Source organism: Eurosta solidaginis, chromosome 5, assembly GCF_040869045.1.
Source record: "Eurosta solidaginis isolate ZX-2024a chromosome 5, ASM4086904v1, whole genome shotgun sequence".
Taxonomy (NCBI): Eukaryota; Metazoa; Arthropoda; class Insecta; order Diptera; family Tephritidae; genus Eurosta; species Eurosta solidaginis.
The window spans coordinates 243,064,145-243,085,595 of NC_090323.1; the positions used below are offsets into that span (position 1 = coordinate 243,064,145).

The 21,451-nt window shown below is 35.6% G+C and overlaps 1 protein-coding gene across 9 annotated transcripts in view; it reads right to left on the reverse strand.

Annotated features, from left to right (window-relative positions):
* The window catches only part of Oatp74D (Organic anion transporting polypeptide 74D), a 263,055-nt gene that overhangs the window by 116,723 nt on the left and 124,881 nt on the right, over positions 1-21,451 (reverse strand). For all 9 annotated transcript variants that reach the window (XM_067789207.1, XM_067789211.1, XM_067789205.1 and 6 more), the window contains one exon: positions 14,213-14,299. The gene's annotated coding sequence lies outside the window, so the exon portion shown is untranslated. The remainder of the gene's footprint in view (positions 1-14,212; positions 14,300-21,451) is intronic.

The following is a 21,451-nucleotide window of genomic DNA, read 5'->3' on the forward strand; positions in this document are numbered from 1 at the left end:
GCAACTAAGTATAATGCATCCTGAAATTTAGCAGTACTAATTTTCTTTGCAACAATTTCACAAGTGTAGATAAAGTTATGCACTTAGCAGTCCATAGAAAGTTGAAGTGCATATGTATATGGATGGAAAAAAACACAGCTATTCAATTTTTTTGCTTGGCGCTGGTCGCCATACTTCAGACCATTTTAGGAGTATGGGTGTGACAAGTTTGTGTTTTCTCCTGACGGGCTAGTATTGGTAGCCCTTTTGACACCTTTTTCTGATATAGTTGATCAGACAATTAAATAAAAGCGTTGGACGCATTAAATTTCTATTGATTGTCATAAGTAAGACCAACTGAACCTTAATCAGGTTATGCTACGCCTCACATTTTTAGAAATTTCACGCGCCCAACGCTTTTATTTAATTGTCTGATCAACGCCCTAGATTGATGAGGAGTGTGATGACTAGTAAACAGCACCTACCTAATTATTTTCTAGCTTTTAGTATTATTACTGCTTCATGTATTTTTTTTTTAATTATTTTATTCTATATTTAATTACTGTGTATTAATTTTCCACGAAAATGACGTACTGGACTAGTTTTCTACGCGGACAATGAAACTTATTAGTTTTCCATGGGACTGACGAAATGCCTTCGGTGATATTTTATTCCTCAGCTCGTGTCGCAATTTTCCGTAAATACTATATACCTTGAGATGGAAGAGAGCATAATCTATGTATAGCAGTTGTCTGTATTATTCAAATTTAGAAAAACGCCAAAATTAGAAAATTTGTACACTTCTTCCCTGGCAAGACAGATTACTGTGTGTGAGGTTTGCGGCTGTTAACTTCACAATTAATATACAGCGTGTGATGGATAATTCATCTATGGCAGGGGTCTGGTGAACTCTGTACACTACGGACATGTTCAATCTGAATGAAAGGCTGGACGGCCCAGAGCCAGCCATTAGTTTAGACTGTCCGATCACTGTAGCGTCTACTTAGCAAAATTCGCCAATATTGAGGACACCAGATGCCTTCTGGTGCGTCATACATACTTTTTTTTAACCGTTGCACCGAACAGAACGTTTTAATACCGATCGTCAAAGCCGAACTCTAATCGGAAAGTGCTTAGGTAACCTATGTATATCAAGTGGTGATTCGTGGATAAGTGGCTTGCATAGTTATACTCAAAGCAGGCTGCTAGTATTCTTACTGACAGCAATAGTCTTACTCTTATCAAGGCACAAACAAGTGATAAAAATAATAAAATGAAATTTCCCATTTGACATACCATCAACAATTGTTGGTAAATTAACGACAATTACTACAAGCGCTAGAAAATCTAGTTTAGTAGAATAAGTTGGATTGCTCTTTACAATTATGTACATATACAATGTTGCATTGAATGCATAAAATAAAAAAATGTTTTCAAATTATAGTAACTTCAAATTGCATTTTTGTACACAATCTTTTACTATCTAGTTGCAAATAAAACAAATAAGGAAGGCTAAGTTCCGGTGTAACCGAACATTATATACTCAGCTGAGAGCTTAGCTGCGTTGGTTTCGTAGGGTTTTTTAGATGGTTTATAAGTAGTTTTTAATTCCATATCACATACGTTTGGGAAATATCGACCAAACTGTAGACCAAGGGTGACGTTTTTTGGAACGATTTTCCTTCATCCTTCGCCAAATAAGGGAAAATCACCATGTAGGAAAATGAACCTAGGGTAACTCTGGAATATGTTTGTATGACAAGGGTATCAAATGATAAGTATTAAAGAGCATTTTAAAAGGGAGTGGGCCATAGTTCTATAGGTGGACTCCATAAAGGTGGACCAGGGGTGACTCTATAATGTGTTTGTACGCTATGGGAATCAAATTAAAGGTATTAATGAGGGTTTTAAAAGGGAGTGGTCCTTAGTTGTATATGTGAAGGCGTTTTTGAGATATCGACCAAAATGTGGAGCAGGGTGGCACTGAATATCATCTGTCGGATACCGCTAATTTATTTATATATGTAATACCACGAACGGTATTCCTGCCAAGATTCCAAGGGCTTTTGATTTTGTCATGCAGAACTTTGTTTTTTTCTTCTTCTGCTTAATATGGTAGGTGTCACACCCATTTTACAAAGTTTTTTTCAAAGTTATATTTTGCGTCAAAAAACCAATCCAATCACCATGTGTCATCCCTTGTTTCGTATTTGGTATAGAATTATGGATTTTTTTCATGTTTCAAAATTTCCGATATCGAAAAAGTGGGTGTAGCCATAGTCGGTTGTCGCCCAGTTTTAACACCAAGATAAAGCGAGTACAGATAAGTGCGTGAACTAAGTTTAGTAAAGATATATAGATTTTTGCTCAAGTTATCGTGCTAACGGCCGAGCGAGAGGACAGACGTTCGACTGTGTATAAAAACTGGGCGTGGCTTCTACCGATCTCGCCCTTTCTTGACCGAAAACAGTTATCTTCATACTATGCCCTTACCAAATTTCACAAGGATTGATAGATTTGTGTTCGACTTATGGCATTAAAAGTATTCTAGACAAATTAAATGAAAAAGGCCGGAGCCACGCTCAATTTAAAATTGTGTTTTATATTTTATTTTGTTGCTCCATATCATTACTGGAGTTGAATATTGACATAACTTACTTATATACTGTAAAGATATTAAATTTTTTGTAAAGATTTTACTTAAAAAATTTTTTTTTTTTAAGTGGGCGTGTTCGTCATCCTATTTTGCTAACTTTTATGAACACATATAGTAATAGGAGTAACGTTCCTGCCGAATTTCATCATGCTATCTTCAACGACTGCCAAATTACAGGTTGCAAAACTTTTAAATTACATTATTTTAAAAGTGGGTGGTGCCACGCCCATTGTCCAAAATTTTACCAATTTTCTATTCTGCGTTATAAGGTCAACCGACCTACCAAGTTTCATCGCTTTATCCGCGTTTGGCAATACAACACAACAAAAGTTTTAGTGTTTCCCAATTTAATGTTATAACTCAATTTAGAAAGAAAAATTCTATTGATACAAAGCTCTTTTTCGCTAAGATATAGCTTATTATTTTCGTCTATGACCCTTTCAAAAATCTTTTATATAAAAGTGGGTGTTCCTTAACCGATTTCGTTAATTTTTTTTCAAAGAATTTTTTATAGTTAAGGCAACCTCTCTGCCGAATTTTGTTACGATAGGTTTAACGATTTTTGATTTATGATTAATAATTTTTCTAAAATTGATTTTATCACAAGTGGGCGGTCCCACGCCCATTTAAACAAATTTTTTCAAATTTTTATCAAGAGTCTTAATATCAGTCCACACGTCAAATTTCAACATTCTAGGTGTATTATTTACTACATAATCAGGTTTTTTGTGTTTTCCATAATGTTATATATATAAAAAGTGGGCGTGGTTATCATCCGATTTCGCTAATTTTCAATGCCAATTTATTTTGGGTCCAGGTAAGCTCGTGTACCAAATTTGGCGAATATATCTCAATATTTACTCAAGTTATCGTGTTAACGGACAGACGGACGGACGGACATGGCTCAATGAAACTTTTTTTCGATACTGATGATTTTGATATATGGAAGTCTATATCTATCTCGATTCCTTTATACCTGTACAACCAACCGTTATCCAATCAAAGTTATAATACCCTGTGTAGAAGTACAGCTGGGTATAAAAATCGGTTACGTACTATAATTATACCTTTCATGAAAATGAAATGGTATATTAATTTCGTCGCGAAACCGAAAATTGTAAGTCCTTAAAGGAAAATAGATAGACCCACCATTAAGTATACCGAAATAATCAGGTTGAAGAGCTGAGTTGATTTAGCCATGTCTGTCTGTTCGTCTGTCCGTCTGTCTGTTTGTATGTAAACTAGTCCCTCAATTTTTGAGATATCTTGATAAAATTTGGCGAGCGGGTGTATTTGGGTGTCCGATTAGACATTTGTCGGAACCCACCGGATCGGACCACTATAGCATATATCCTCCATACAACCGATTTTTCAGAAAAAGAGGATTTTTGTAATATCTTACCCAATTTAACAGATTGAAGCTTCAAACTTCACCATATACTTTCGTATATTGCACGTATTGTTGCCTGAAAAAATTGATGAGATCGGTCGTATATATAGTATATATCCCCCACAACCGATTGTTCAGATAAGGAACTTTTCGTAATTACTACCCTATTTTAAGAGCTAGAGGCTTCAAATTTCAACGAATGCTTACGTATATAGCATATATTGTTGTCTGAAAAAATCATAAAGATCGGTGGTATATATAGTATATATATGGTGGTATATATAGTATATATATATATATATATATATATAGTATATATATATATATATATATATATATATATATTTTCGCAAATTTTAGCCCCATTTTAACAGCTAGAAGCTTCAAATTTCACCGAATACTTACGTATATAGCATATATTTTTGTCTGAAAAAATCATAGAGATCGGTTGTATATATAGCATATATCTCATACAACCGATTGTTCAGATAAGAAACTTTTCGCAATTTCTACCCCATTTTAACAGCTATAAGCTTCAAATTTCACCGATTGCTTACGTATATAGCATATATTGTTGTCTGAAAAAATCATAGAGATCGGTTGTATATATAGTATATATCTCATACAACCGATTGTTCAGATAAGAAACTTTTCGCAATTTCTACCCCATTTTAACAGCTATAAGCTTCAAATTTCACTGATTGCTTACGTATATAGCATATATTGCTGTCTGAAAAAATCATAGAGATCGGTTGTATATATATTATATATCTTATACAACCGATTGTTCAGATAAGAAACTTTTCGCAATTTCTACCCCATTTTAACAGCTATAACCTTCAAATTTCACTGATTGCTTACGTATATAGCATATATTGCTGTCTGAAAAAATCATAGAGATCGGTTGTATATATATATTATATATCTTATACAACCGATTGTTCAGATAAGAAACTTTTCGCAATTTCTACCCCATTTTAACAGCTATAAGCTTCAAATTTCACTGATTGCTTACGTATATAGCATATATTGCTGTCTGAAAAAATCATAGAGATCGGTTGTATATATATTATATATCTTATACAACCGATTGTTCAGATAAGAAACTTTTCGCAATTTCTACCCCATTTTAACAGCTATAAGCTTCAAATTTCACCGATTGCTTACGTATATAGTATGTATTGTTGTGTCAAAAATCATAGAGATCAGTGATATATATGATATATATATGATGGTATATATAGTATATATATATAGTATATATATATATTTTTTGCGATTTCGGCCTCATTTTAACAGATATAAGCTTCAAATTTCACCAAATACTTACGTATATAGCATATATTGATGTCTGAAAAAATCATTGAGATCGGTGGTATATATATTATATACTTCATATAAACTGTCATTTTTGCCCCTTTTTTACGGCTAGAAGCTTCAAAATTCATCAAATTTCATCAAATAGTTACGTTTACGTCATATGTTTTTGAAAGACGTGATTCGTAGTCATAGTTTTTATATGCAGACCACAAAAAACGTGAAGCTTTGCATCCTCACACAAAGTACCTACCTGTTTTTTATTTTATATTTATCTTAAAAATCGTTAAGGTATGTAGATCTGTTCACTATATATTTCTTATCTTATACATCCGATTATTCGGAGATTACGAGCGGGATAAGATTATTGTTCAGCCCCATTCATGAAAGGTATGAAGTTTCGGCACAGCCGAAGACAGTCCCGTTTTTACTTGTTTATATTAACAAACCAACTCTAGCAAACTGCAGAAATGCATACGTACTACAAAAAAAAAAAAAAAAAATTTCTGAAATAGCGCAGACACTGAATAAAAAAAAAATAGATACTTGGCACGATTTACCTTAGAGTAGAATTAAGTCGAACCTCTCTTCTAATTTGCATCGTGTTCCTTTTAGTTTTTCTTACAAATTGGCTTGACGTGACCTAAATGTTTTACGCCGACTCCGAACGGCATCTGCAGGACAGGTGAATTCACTGAGAAGCTTTTCATGGCAGAAATACACTCGGAGTATTAGACAAATCACTGCCGAGGGTAAACCCCGCTAAGAAAAAATTTTTTCTAAATCAAAAAACTCTTTTTCTAAATGAGTGGCTTTTCCCGGGAGTTGGACCCAGGTCCTTCGGTGTGGTAAGCGGTGCACGCCCTTTATCGGCGGTTTGCTCACGCTTTAAGATACTTGTTGCTATAGAAAAGATAGCAGTTTTTGTACGCATTTGTACTGCACTAATGGTTGTTGCACTTGTGACGCACTTGCAACATTTGACACATTTGCAATGATTGCGTTGGTGTTGCAGTTAACAAATTACGTTATTTGTTGTTGTTTTTATGCGAATATTTGCGTTCTTTATTTATGCATGTGGATATAACTATGTATGTAGGTATGAATATATGAATATAAATTGAAACGTGGCAGGCAGGCCTACAATATATCCCAAATGATGGAAGACTGAATTGATTGTAATGAATGTGAGAATGACACCCGCCAATTAAGTAAATGAGGGAATGATTGAGTACAAAATGTGAGCCTCATTCATATATATGTAGTTATAATAGTGACATACAAACATACACAAATACAATACAATACAATTCATAGCTAATGAAATAAAAAATGAAATTTGGAATGAAAAGTGATGAAAATTGTTATTAGAATAAATGATGGAATGAACATCATAAATTAAAGAACAAATCGGTCAAATCATGGCGGAACTATACAAGGTGGCAGCACGGGACAGCTGATTTGTACTTTTTACTTCCTTTATATTAGGACGGTTGAATGTTTGCCCACTTTTCATACAAATCTTAATTTAATTCAATTTATTTATTTCTTACAGCTTATACTAAGCCTAGCTTATACCTATATAATGTAATTAATATATAATCTAATTAAATTAATTTATATGCATCTATTGACTGCACAAATGGAGTGAGAGATGGGTAGCAGACGAATGACACCAATGCAAGGATTTTGCCAGTTGTATCTGACGCTGTTAACGTATTTAAAGTACGAACGCAACGGCGATGCACATACTAGGATGACTGATGCGTTACAGTATGAGCTTCGGCTACTTTTTCATACGTGGAAAAGCTTCCTAGTGCCAGCGTAGAGTAATCGGGATATATGCAATGCTATTGATGATTCGAAAGATTGCCCATCTTGCACTAGAATGGCGGTGTTCTACAGTAATTGTACAATTTGTGTTTAAATTCCCTTATGTTACTAGATTTAACATCATTTGGTAATTCATTGTAGAATTTTAATCCTTTATAGTACAAATTACATTTGTCTGCTTCTGTTCTATAAGCAGGTAGAGTAAAATCATTTCTTCTTCTTGTATTTATGGAATGAACATTTCTTACATATTTTATGTTACTTTTCAAATAATCAGGCAAATTGCCTTCTATTATGTTTCTAATAAAATTCATCGTATGATAAAACAGTACCTGTTTAATGCTTAGCCAATTTAGAGTGGCGAGCATATCTCTGATAGGTTTGTCATAGCGTTTCCTAAGAATAAATCGCATAGCTCGGTTTTGTTGCTTTTGCAATTTGTAAATTTGGTTATCTCTCATAATGAAGAATAGTGTTGGACAATATATGAAGTGAGGTTCGATTATCGATCTGTAAACCATTACCTTGTACCGTCTTCTTAAGTACTTGCAGGTTCTTTGCATGAAATATATCTTTTTGGCTATTTTCCCAACCGTGTAATTGATGTGCTCACTAAAGTTGAGTTTTTTCATCGATTTTAATTCCTAAGTACTTGATAGTACTGACTTTGTCAATAGCTTCGTTATTTATATTTAGAAGTGGTAACTCATTGTTTTGAAAATTCCTTCTTGAAATAACCATAAATTTTGTTTTACTTATATTGAGTCTCAATCTATTCGAGCATAACCAATCATATACTCTATTTAAGTCTTCTTGTAATTTTATATATATTTCAGTGATATTATCTCCACTAAGCATCAACAATGTATCGTCAGCAAAAAGTTTAATATCACAGTACTTTAGAGAATTGGTTATATCCTTAATATAGATATTAAACAATATAGGTCCCAGGACAGACCCTTGCGGAAGTCCAACAGGCACCTCTCTTTTTTCAGACAGGGATGATCCAATTACAGTTCTTTGACTTCTCCTCATGATAAAGTCTTGGAACAATTTTAGCTCCGTTTCAGTAACACCTATGTTATAAAGTTTTTTAGCAATAAATTTTGATCAATAGTCTCAAAAGCACGTTTTAAGTCTAGGAATACAGCTATTATATGTTTATTTCTGCTCAGATTTTATTTCCAGTTAGCTAAAACAAGGTTCAAGGCACTTTCACAAGAATGTTTTTTCCGAAAGCCTGATCGCTGCGGTATAATAACTTTATTATCATCTAGGTACTTCACTAGCTGGTTTTTAACTACAGTTTCCAGTATCTTTTCCTCACACGCTAACGTGTTAATAGGTCTTATCTCATCAGCTCTTATAGTATTCTTGACTTTCTCTATTGGTACCACAATTGAAGTTTTCCATAGGTTAGGAACTACTCCTTTGTCTAGACTTTCATTTACGATATGAGTATAAAAGTATCCCGTGTATATTATAGAGTCCCTAATGACTCCTTCAGTTATAAGTTTTTTCCCTCCTATTTTATTTTTGAATTTACTTACTATTTCTAAGTAACTTTAAGTAACTTCTCATTGAGCTACACAAGTGAAACTTTACACATAGGTTAGAACATCGTGACAATGCAACAAAATGAAAAAAATCCGTTAGGTGGCGCACGGATCGAAATAATTAGATAAGAATTTGAAAATTTTTACACCAGCTTTTAACTAACTTCTCGATGAGCTAGATACTTGAAATTTCAAACTTAATTCAGAGGTCGATGACAGCCGATACAAAAAGATTCGCTAGGGGGCGCACGGGATGAGATATTTAGAAAAGTCGTACGAAACGGTGGGAATTTCGAGATTGATTTTTATGTCAGTTCTCATTGAGCTACAACTGAAAACTTCACAGATAGGATAAGACGCCGAGAAAATTTAAGAAAAGGAGGAGCAAATTCCGTTAGGTGGCGCACGGATCGAAATATTTAGATAAGAATTTGGAAATTTTGTGTAATTGGGAAATTTGAAACCGGGTTTTAAGTAACTATTCCATGAGCTTAGAGTTTAATTCAGAGGTCGATGACAGCCGATGACACAAATACAAAAAGTTTCGCTGGGTGCGCACGGACGGTGATATTTTGAAAAATCAAACGGAACGGAGGGAATTTTGGGATTGATTTTTATGTAAGTTCTCATTGAGCTACAAGCGTAAAACTTAACAGATAGATTAATACACCGAGAAAATGTAAGAAAAGGAGAAAATAAATTTAAAATAAAAAAAAATTACGCACTTCCTTTATATAAATGGCCAAAAATCAGCGAAAAATGTCTCCTTATATAAAGACATATTCTCGCTTAAAATTTTTTATTTTATTTATTTTTTATTTGATTTGATACATTAACTTCTGGCGCAGTACGATTTTGACATTAGTCCATCGAATTTACAAAAGCAAAGTACACGAAACTTTTATTTGTTTGTATGTATGTCACCATGCTGCCACCTTGTATGGTTCCGCAATGGGTCAAATGCAGGAAAAGAGTGTGAGTAAAAAATATATTTAATTAACACAAATACGAGTCCGTGAAAATTATAAGTGCGCAATTCAGATAGATCAGATCGCAGTGTTGCTCAAACCGTGGCCATATTAGATTTGGCTTGATTCGAAATATGTGCCCATTTGACAAAGCTTAGCTTCAAGTACCGCTGTCCATAGAATAAGTAGGTATAATGGCTGTGGCCCAGGTCGCCCATGTTTCTTACATGAAGAACTTCTTAGAAAAATGTATCTGCTTCCAGCTGCCTTTCGATGTAGGAAATTTGTAAGAAAAAATGAAATACGACCAAGACACAAATTGGAATAAAAGTTTAACCGAAATCGCCTCAAAGTTACATATATACATTTATTGTGCAAAGTTATTACACTGGTGGCGAGAATAGCACTTTTTGTCTATTGCATGGAGTTTTACTTTTGTTTCTCACAAATTTTGGGTGGCTGATTTCAAATCTGTCTTCAAATTTCTACTAGTTTTTGAAAAACAACAAAACACTTCTCAGTTGCCAAATTACCATAGTAGGTGTAATCCATTGTTTATTACGATTTTATCAAGGAGAATGTGTGTAAACAATCAAAATTTTTTGTGTTATTTTCGGCGGGCGCATATACATATGTTCAAGAAATTTCGTTTGAATTGGTCAGACCTATTGAAAGGAGCTTATATGGACTTATTCGCTTTCCTATATAAAACTAATAACAAACCCTGAGTTCCAAGTTTCGAATGTAAAATTTGTGTTGAATCATTACGCTTATGAGTAAATAAAAAAATACCTCATTTCAAGTACCGAACTCCTGTGATATGGCTTGACCAGTCGGACTATCACAGCGAATGTTATTTATGAGTGGTAAACATAATAGGAATAAGGCGCAGAAATCACTCTTATTGGATCTATCCCAACCCACTGACTGCTTTTCGACCAGTGTTTAGCGTTAGACTTTCTTCATTACCTGAGCCCAGTACATCCTGGCATCATTCTGAGCATTTAATTCAGCAGAATCCATCGAGTAGCAGTGATGAAGATGATAGCAATGACTCTGAGTTTATGGACCCTAGGGATCCTTAAATTTTTAATCAAAATGATTATATGACTTAGTTAAAGATCTTGGACTGTAAAATTTGGCAGCCAAATTTCTAGCTTCACGATTAAAGGAAAGAAATTTGGTAACGAAAGAAAGGCATATCACGCATTATTGCTCAAGGGATTTGGATCAAGAATTTACTTTCCATTCTTTACCAAAGAGGATGATTTCGTCTTTTGCAACCATAATATTCTTGGTCTTGTGACTGCAATGGGGCAACAAAGCTACGACCCGAACAAGTGGCGTTGGTTTATTGACTTGTCATAACGAAGTGTGAAATGCGTGCTCTTTCGGTAGTAAACTTGGTCGTTGTTGCTGTATTAACGATAGAGAGGAGTTCAAGGCGTAGATAAGCGCAATACAAAGCTTTATTGCTTCAAAGCTTCCGCAACCCAATTGTCAACCTCACCTACCCGAGGGGAATCCTGTTACAAATATGAGTGTATCATATACATATTTAGCAGGTGAGGCTCTGGCGACATCCCCCTTCCTCATGGAACTATGGGGTGGGGAGGGCGGTATGGCCTAAAAGGTTTAATGTGATTATATTAATCGTTTCCGAGATGGTCGGGCTAGTACCTTAATTGTCTTACCGGAACGTACAGGATCTATATCTCGCAAAGGACCATCAACACCGATAACACTCCTCAAAGCCTTCTTTACCTATTGCACATTCATCCACAACAAAATAAGAGCACCATACGATATCCTTAGTTCTGGATAAAATTTAATACAGGGAACATACTTACGTAATATCTGTTTGCCTAAAATGGTAGAAATTTTTTAGGGACAGCAGCGCGGCTACACGAAACATCCCTGTTTCCTATGCTTTTGGGACAGTAGAGGAATATCAGAGCACTTGACCAAAATTATTGGCCTTTAAGGGTGCCTCTGAATCCAGGGAAGCTTAACTTCATCAATACCCCACTAATGCCAAGACACCGTATTATATTACCTCCTCTGGATATCAAATTGGGTCTTATCAAACAATGTGTAAGGCCCTTGGACAAAAGTGGTGATCTTTCAAATACATTTCTAAATCATTTCAAAATATGAGTTTTAACAAGTAAGGAAGGTTAAGTTCGGGTGTAACCGAACATGACATACTCAGTTGAGAGCTATGGTGACAACATAAGGGAAAATGAACCGAGGGAAACCCTGGAATGTGTTTGTATGACATGTGTATCAAATGAAAGGCATTAAAGAGTATTTTATGAGGGAGTGGGCCATAGTTCTAGAGGTGGACGCCATTTAGGGATATCGCCATAAAGGTGGATCAGGTTTGACTCTAGAATTTGTTTGCAGGATATGGGTATCAAATGAAAGGTGTTAATGAGTATTTTAAAAGGGAGTATTCCTTAGTTCCATAGGTGGACGCCGTTTCGAGATATCGCCATAAAGGTGGACCAGGGGTGACCCTAGAATTTGTTTGTATAATATGGGTATCAAAAGAAAGGTATTAATGAGGGTTTTAAAAGGGAGTGGTGGTAGTTGTATAGGTGGTCGCCTTTTCGAGATATCGCCATAAAGGTGGACCAGGGGTGACTCTAGAATGCGTTTGTACAATATGGGTATCAAACGAAAGGTGTTAATGAGTATTTTAAAAGGGAGTGGGCCTTAGTTCTATAGGTGGAAGCCGTTTCGAAATATCGTCATAAAGGTGAACCAGGGGTAACTCTAGAATATCGCCATAAAGGTGGACCAGGGGTGACTCTAGAATGTGTTTGTACGATACTGGTGTCAAATTAAGGGTATTAATGAGAGTTTTAAAAGGGAGTGGTGGTAGTTGTATATATGAAGGCGTTTTCCAGATATCGACCAAACTATGGACCAGGGTGACCCAGAACATCATCTGTTGGATACCGCTAATTTATTTATATATGTAATACCTGCCAAGATTTCAAGGGTTTTTTACTTCGCCCTGCAGAACTTTTCATTTTCTTCTACTTAATATGGTAGGTGTCACAACCATTTTACAAAGTTTTTTCGCGTCAATTAACCAATCCAATTACCATGTTTTATCCCGTTTTTCGTATTTGGTATAGAACTATGGCATTTTTTTCATTTTTCGTAATTTTCGATATCGAAAAAGTGGGCGTGGTCATAGTCAGATTTCGTTCATTTTTTATACCAAGATAAAGTGAGTTCAGATAAGTACGTGAACTAAGTTCAGTAAAGATATGTCGATTTTTGCTCAAGTTATCGTGTTAACGGCCATGCGGAAGGACAGACGGACGACTGTGTATAAAAACTGGGCGTGGCTTCAACCAATTTCGCCCATTTTCACCGAAAACCGTTGGCGTCATAAAATCTATGCCCCTACCAAATTTCAAAAGGATTGGTAAATTTTTGTTCGACTGGCATTAAAAGTATCCTAGACAAATTAAATGAAAAAGGGCGGAGCCACGCCCATTTTGAAATTTTCTTTCATTTTTGTATTTTGTTGCACCATATCATTACTAGAGTTGAATGTTGACATAATTTACTTATATATTGTAAAGATATTAAATTTTTTGTTAAAATTTTACTTAAAAAAATTTTTTTTTTAAAGTGGGCGTGGTCCTTCTCCTATTTTGCTAATTTTTATTAAGCGTACATATAGTAATAGGAGTAACGTTCCTGCCAAATTGCATCATGATATATTCAACAACTCCCAAATTACAGCTTGCAAAATTTTTAAATTACCTTCTTCTAAAAGTGGGCGGTGCCACGCCCATTGTACAAAATTTTACTAATTTTCTATTCTGCGTCATACCAAGTTTCATCGCTTTGTCTGTCTTTGGTAATGAATTATCGCACTTTTTCGGTTTTTCGAAATTTTCGATATCGAAAAAGTGGGCATGGTTATAGTCCGATATCGTTCATTTTAAATAGCGATCTGAGATGAGTGCTTGGGAACCTATATACCAAATTTCATCAAGATACGTCAAAATTTACTTAAGTTATCGTGTTAACGGACGGACGGACGGACGGACATAGTTCAATCAAATTTTTTTTTGATCCTGATGATTTTGATATATGGAAGTCTATATCTATCTCGATTCCTTTATACCTGTACAACCAACCGGTATCCAATCAAACTTAATATATTCTGTGAGCTCTGCTCAACTGAGTATAAAAAGGTGAAGGCTGGTATTTCCGATGGCCCACAGATTAGAAAACTAATTTGTAATCCAGAATTCACTAGCCACATGAAAGCATGAAGCTTTCGATTCTTCCTCTTCGTAAAAAAACACATCTCTAAAAAGATTATGGCCGAGCTTCCTCTCAATTTGTGGTGTTAGAACCTACAGCTTTTATGCCTTTTCCCAACCTCGTTATTTCTTTCAACTTTATTGCAAAAGATTAAAGCAAGTACATTTGTATAAATTTGTATGTAATATCAAATAGTCTAAAAATATCCCGTACTTACCTTATTAACGTAAGAAATACTTCATCGCTCTATGCTTCTAAAATGTTTTGTTGTTGTAGTTTTGTGGCACAATTGTTGTTAATTTAGCTACAATAAAATAAATGAAAGCACTGATTAGTTTAAATTAGAATTGTTTAACAAGTAAGCCTAAACATATCTATGTATACACAATATGATTATGCAGAGGAAAATGTAAGAGTGAATAGAGCACCACTTTTGAAGTTAAACTTCTTAAATAGGAGAAAAGTTTCAAGGTGGTTGACGATGCTAAAATAAACAACAAACTCTCAGGCAGTCAATTCACCGAAGAAGAATGTTCGGTATTGTGAGAACAAGAACGCTACGTTCCACTAAAAAATGCCTGGGTAGTGATGATATTTTTTTTGTAGAAACATTTTTTTATATTGAGTAGAAACTGATTTTAAAATTGGCAATCAATGGTTCAATGGAGAAGAAACTTAGGTCTTTCAAACGGTATGCATGAGAGATAAGAAAATTCCTTAAACGTGTGGGTTTTTGCCCAGAAAATTCAAAGGTTAATTTAAACATTGAGGCTTGTTGTGAGACCATTAAAAGATATCATTAACTTGCCTGTTCGAATCGTTTGGAGAACCTTGTAAAGGCTACCAAGACCTTGATGTCATACTTGACCATCTGGCTCCCAGTAGGCGCACTGCTTAACACTGGGCACTTCATCCTCCTTGCAACTACTGCACCAACGAAGATAAGGGGCTCCCTAAACTTCTGCATGCCAGCCTATAAGGCAGTTCGCAGTTAGTACTCCTACAAGTGTGGAGCTTTTAAAGCCACTTAAAGTGTAAACATGACGGGATCTTTTAAGATCATATTTTGGGCAGTTTTCCTTAGATGTCCGAAAACCTGCTGTTAGTAGCCATTATACGTCGGCTTGACTGTAGATGTGCTCTTTTAGTATTGCATTGGATGGTGCAAGGAGCATATATAAGCCCTGCTCTGCCGGATCGTAGCCTGCCTAGTAAGCTCGTCTGCTATGTAGCTTCCCACGATTTTCCTGTGACCTGGGACTCATGTGATGTATACAAGGTTGTCTTGTAGAGACCGGCGACAGTTTTGTGTTATTTCAGAATTGAACGAGTAAGAGCCAAGAGATGTGAGAGCGCATGGCTGTCGCTGAAAATGAAGATTATGTTGCCGAAATTGTGTGTCAACAGCAGATATACAAAAGTTTTACATTTTTGCAACTCGGCGTCGTTTTGTGAAACTTTTTTGCATGAAACTCGAAATTTGGGAGCTGCTTGAAAAAAGATCATGCCCCGATTCGTGTTTTAATCTGCGAGGTGTGTTAGAAAAATAGCATCAGGTTCGAAGTATTTGTATTTTTTTCTATTGGTATCAATGTGTGATGCGGGACTTTTTGATGCCATAACTAAATTTAACTACATAAAATTTATACGATATAACTCTGTTTAGCCCAAGAGAAATTTCTTAATCGGGTCTCAAAGCTCGAAATCGTTTGCCTTGAATCCTTTTTAGTATTCTAAGCTCTTGTTTTGAGAAGTTTAACTTCTAGTATAATAATGCAGGGCAAATTAAAGTTTTCGAAAATGTTCACTACTTTTAGTTTCATCAACAGAATTTCTTAGTGCACTACACTTCATTCAAAATAACGTAATATAAATTCTTTTGACATCATTTACATACATTTCCTTACAAAAACTGGAGCATTTATTTTTAAAACTTTCGCTTGCAACGCTGGGATTGCATAGCTTTACTATGGGCCAACATTGAATGAATGAATAAATGGAATGTTTGCGTGTGGTGAAAAATTGGGTCAAAAATATTTAAAAGTAGGGAGGAACTAATGGATCTACCAATGACTTATTTTTTGTTAAATTTTTCTTTTTTTTGTAATCAATGTGACAGCATGGCTGATTTTAAAATTGGGCAATATACTAACCTAAATGTACTTAAGAATATTTTTGTTGTGTAAACATATTTCGCCCCATAAAATAGGCGCGACTACTCAAGGGTTGCCATCAAACTGCTATACCCAGGGCCGCATTAAAAAGTAGGCAGTTGCCTGGGGCCCCAGACAAATGAAAAAGACTTCTAAAATTTTCTTACAAACATAAAATTCTAGAGAGTGAAAGAAAAATATAATCAGAATTGAAAATAATTTTTACTCAAATAAATAAAACTCAATTGACCGCATTCAAAAGGCGTCGACCGACGAACTAGACAAGGTTCCTAAAAAGGATATTTCCGACTCATTTGACAAATTGCATTAGCGTGCAAAGAAGTGTAACGAAGTGAAGGGAGAGTATATTGAATAATAAAAAAAAAATTATCTCAAAATGTACACTGGTTGTTTTTATTTTGAAAGAGAGTTTAGTTTCATTCCGTGAAAAGTTCAATGATTTCGAGGAAAAAACAAAACAATTATTACCTGGTGTAGGTTATACCGAAATCGTAAAACGTACTCGTCGTAGAAAAAAACAACTTAATGACGGAAATGCTCCAGAAGTAGAATTTTCGCCTCGCGACGATTTTAGGACAAAAGGTTTCCTCAAAATCATCGACAATCTTCATAGTGAAAGTATATGGAAGTTTCAGAGAGATTTGCATTTCTCATCAACTTTTCTCTAAGTGATGGAGACCTCCACGAAGCTATAAATAACTTAGTTAGTTTTTATTCTAGAGATTTTCAAGAATTTTTCATTGAAATGAAACAATTCCAAAGTTGCAGTGATGCACAAAAAACTCATAGTCATTTGTATAAGATTCTAATGGAAGATCAATTAGCCGATGTATTTCCTAACACAGAAATAGCTCTTCGGATTTTTTTAACATTAATGATCACAAATTGTTCTGCCGGACGATCCTTCTCGCAATTAAAAAGAATCAAAGCTGCTGAAAGAGCTAAACGCGACAAGAGCGACTCGATATGCTAGGTATACTTTGCATTGAGTCAGATTTATTGAACAAAATCGATATTGATGATATAATTGATAAATTTGCCGAAAACAAATGTAGAAAACGACATGTTTAAAATGTAGATAGTAATTTTATTGATATTATTACATTGTGACAATAAAATTTGTATGAAAGATATAAGTTTGTAATTTTTAATCGAAAAAAGAAAGGAATGGACGCGAAAAAGGGCCCCAAATTAATGGTTCCCTAGGGCCTCGTTGAGCGTTAATCCGGCCCTGGCGATACCGTGGGTAAAAGGAAACTGGCAGTTTCAACAAAATTCAATTTTGGGCAGATTGGTGTTAGAGATTCTCTTTCCATATAACAATTGAAAATATAGTTTTTTCATGTTGTTCCAGTAGTCAGATCCATGTTGAGTCTCCCCGGCTAGCTTGCAGGATGACTTATCCCAACAGGGTGCTTAGAGATGCCCATTTATTTGCCTGGGATGTTAGCTGCAAATGATGCTCAGTCGTCATAAAGAGGCATCTTATTATAGTTCTGAGTTCAGTATTCTGGCAGGTCTGCATGATTGATTCTGATTGGCTTTAAGTCGGACAAAAAGACATATATGACAGCTAAGACCAAAGATTTTTTTACGGTGGATATAAACTATCGCACACTGCGTGATTTCGATAGCTACTCACAAGTTATTAAGCTAGATAAGTATTTGTATTTGCTAAACATATACAATCTGACATCGCTACCGGTCATCTTATTGATCGAACAATGTCTATTTTATTCTTCTTCGTTACTGAGCAATGCAATCGCGTTTGAAGGAGGTCGGGAGTGTGCTGTCTACATCTCCACAATAAAGGCAGCTTAGGCTTTCAACGTTTTCCACTTTTGTCGTTGTTGTTGTGTTAATAATGCTTTGCCCAATTTAATAGGTGTGATCATTCACAAATTGTTGTTGTTGTTGTAGCGATAAGGTTGCTCCTCATGGAACTTGGGTCGCCAGAGACTCGTTTGTTAGTGAAACAGGATTCGCCGCGGATAGGTGAGGTTGACAATTGGGTTTGGAGAAGCTATATATTGCGCTGGCAACCTGAAGGGTTGCGCTACACAGCCCTTTAAATCTCTGGTATTTTAGTCGCCTCTTACGACAGGCATACCTACCGCGGGTATATTCTGATCCCCTAACCCACTGAGGGATCCACAAATTGTCATCAAAGTACTCTAAATGGGTTGAACCATAGGATGCTGCTGTGAGAGGCGTAGGTTCCACATTACAAGTGAAAAGGTGGTTGGTGTCATGTGCGGACACATCGCATGCAGTACATATTGTAACGAATTTATGGAAATTCCGCTTATTAAAACCTTCTGCTAACGTTCGAATCACTGAATTGTCGAATAAATAAAATAAAATAAATGTAAGGCGCGATAACTTCCGAAAGCATCTAAGGCCGAGCTTCTCTTCCAATTTGCGTCGTGCTCCTCTTGATTTTCCCTACAAATTGGCCGGAGGGCGGTATCTGCAAGGCAGATGAGTTTTCACTGAGAGCTTTTCATGGCAGAAATACACCCGGAGCGCTTGCCAAACACTGCCGAGGGGCGACTCTGCTTAGAAAAATTTTCTTCTAATTGAAAAATCTTATTTCTAAAATTTTGATGTTACTTTGCCCGGAGTTTGAACCCAGGCCATACGGTGTGGTAGGCGTAGCACGTTACCATTACACAACGGTGATCGCCGAATTGTCGCATAAATAACTCCAATATTCTGTATTGCAAAATGGCCTTTATTAGACTACTTTGGGATTAGTACAATTATACGTCACAATTATATATACTTCGCAACTACTAGCGTGTTGAAATCAAACTGATTACTGATTACTCAGCTTGCGCTGCTTTTGTACTCTCCGTTGCTTCGTTCGCATATTTCTCCTAAGTCTGGACCTTTCGCATTCTAGAACTTTTGTATCGTCTTCTTGGTTACCATCTACAAACATGTATATTTGTGGTTTATGTTTATCTTGTAGCCATATGAGGGTGTATATGTGAGTAACTACTTCGGCTGATGATTATATGTGTTTGTGGGTATCTCTTTGTTGCCTTGTATGTATGTGTGTAAATGATGATTGATTTGTTCATGTACACAAGGGTGGCAGCTTGCTTTATTGGTGTTGTGCCTTTATTTACTAACAACATAGTGATGCTAACATTCGCTACAATATATTACGTATGTTGGAGTTGATTATGGATAAGTAAGAGTTGAACCTGTTACAGTATCCCCAACTAAGTTGGGGCAGAGTGGTCGAGACTTAGGAAAGGTGTTTGGCGATTCTGTATGGATTAGGCTATGGAACTCCTTATGCCTATTTTGATCAAAAGGCTGAGTGTGTAGGTGCAGGATTTCATCATAGTGTTAAGGGAGATCAAGCATTGCTAACATAAGCGTTGGTCAATTCTTCACCTGTCGTTCGGGTTTCAATATCTTTACTTATTTTGCGCTAAAATCGTAAATTTCTTTTCTTTCCGCCACGAAAATATACACTGGTATGATTGCCGCAACGGTTAGTCTGACTTCCACAGAGGCTGAGATGATACCGATTCGGCACCTTTGTTATTTGATTGACTCCGCCCATATTGTGCATGCAATTTGAGGAGGCTGCGAGTAGCATTTTGAAACATGGCTGGGATATAAACTGCTCTTCTACCGAAATGGTATGAAGAAGTATTCGATACGAAACGATTGAAAACGAAAGTTTTCTTAGTACAATTGCATTAGCACATTGCGCTAATACCGCATATGGCGCTGACCATATTAATTTGCGCTAGTACCCAGTCCTACTTGGCGTGTACTTGTATTGTAGCGGCAATCAAATAGTGCCGTCTGTTGCAATGCGTTATGCTTCATTTGTTTATTATCGCAGTGTGCTAGCTGTGCGGCCAATGGTGCAACGTATTTGTAATCGGCGTTGTTGTATTGTACCACATATTCCATGGCGCAGCATAAAGCCAGACAACAGTTTCACCCACAACAAAGCAAGGCGCGTAGCAATCACAGATAGCGGCTATTTTTTTTTACTTTTGTGCTATTATTGTTGTAGAAAAGGAATGAATGAATATTTGTCTTGCTATTGATTTTACGATTACAATCTTTCATTTAATTTCTTTTGTTGTTGTTGTTGCTGCTGACAATCGCTTTTATTTTCATTGACAGCGACAGTGTTTTCTCGACAAATTTATTGCTTTTTACTCGATCACTTTTCCCCTTACAGTTCGAGAAGTGCGAAGCTTCACTTTCTATTTTACTATGGAATAAATGCAATCATTGCTGCAATATTCTCAGGTATGGTCGATATCTTTCCTGTAGGCAAACCAATCAGTTGCAAACTAATTCTTAACCAGTTTGAAGACTAAGCGTAATTATTTGGGCAAGTGTATTTGTTTCAATGCAAACAACTGGTATTTTAAACAATGGGATGTTGGCAAAAAAAAAAAAAAAAACTAAATGTAATGCTAAAGGTCCGTCGTCCCCATATGAAATGAATAAGTTGCAAAAGACTGTATCTTTAGTTGAAGCTTAACATAATCGAATTGGTTGGATTCTGAGAATTTGTTGGTTATTTTACTTCTGAGAAGAACTAGAATTCCTCTTAAAGTTGCTTCGAGCTTTGCTGTCGTTTTCCCATTGAAATTTTTTTATAATTTGATTAAAATAAGCGACTGCGATTCGTTTAGCAGACGAAACTATAGGGCAATTCAGGATTTTATACAAATGGTCTGGCATCATTGTATTACAAACTTGTGTAAAATACATGCATAATACTGTGACGAATATTAGTATCACTAAGCTGATACTAAGTAAATAAAGCAACAACAACAATAAAGCAAGCTGCCACTCTAAACAAATCAATCATCATTTACACACATACATACAAGGCAACGAAAAGATACTCACAAACACTTGTAATTATCAGCCGAAATAGTACTCACATATACACACGCATATGACTACAAACTACAAATATACATGTATATGGCTGGTAACCAAACATGAAGTTCGCGAAATTACTAGACCTTAGGAGAAATGGGTGAACGAGGAAACCGAGAGTATAAAAACAGCCCAAGCTGAGGCATGACTAATCATTTGATTTAAACACGCTTTTGGTTGTGGAGTATAATTGTGAAGTACGACTCCCAAAGTAATCTAAATAAAGATCATTTTGCAATACATAATATTGGAGTAATTTATTCAACAGTTTAGCGATTCGAAGGATAGCAGAAGGTTGCAAATGAGCGGAATTTCCCTAAATTCGTTACAATACATTAACAAAATACACG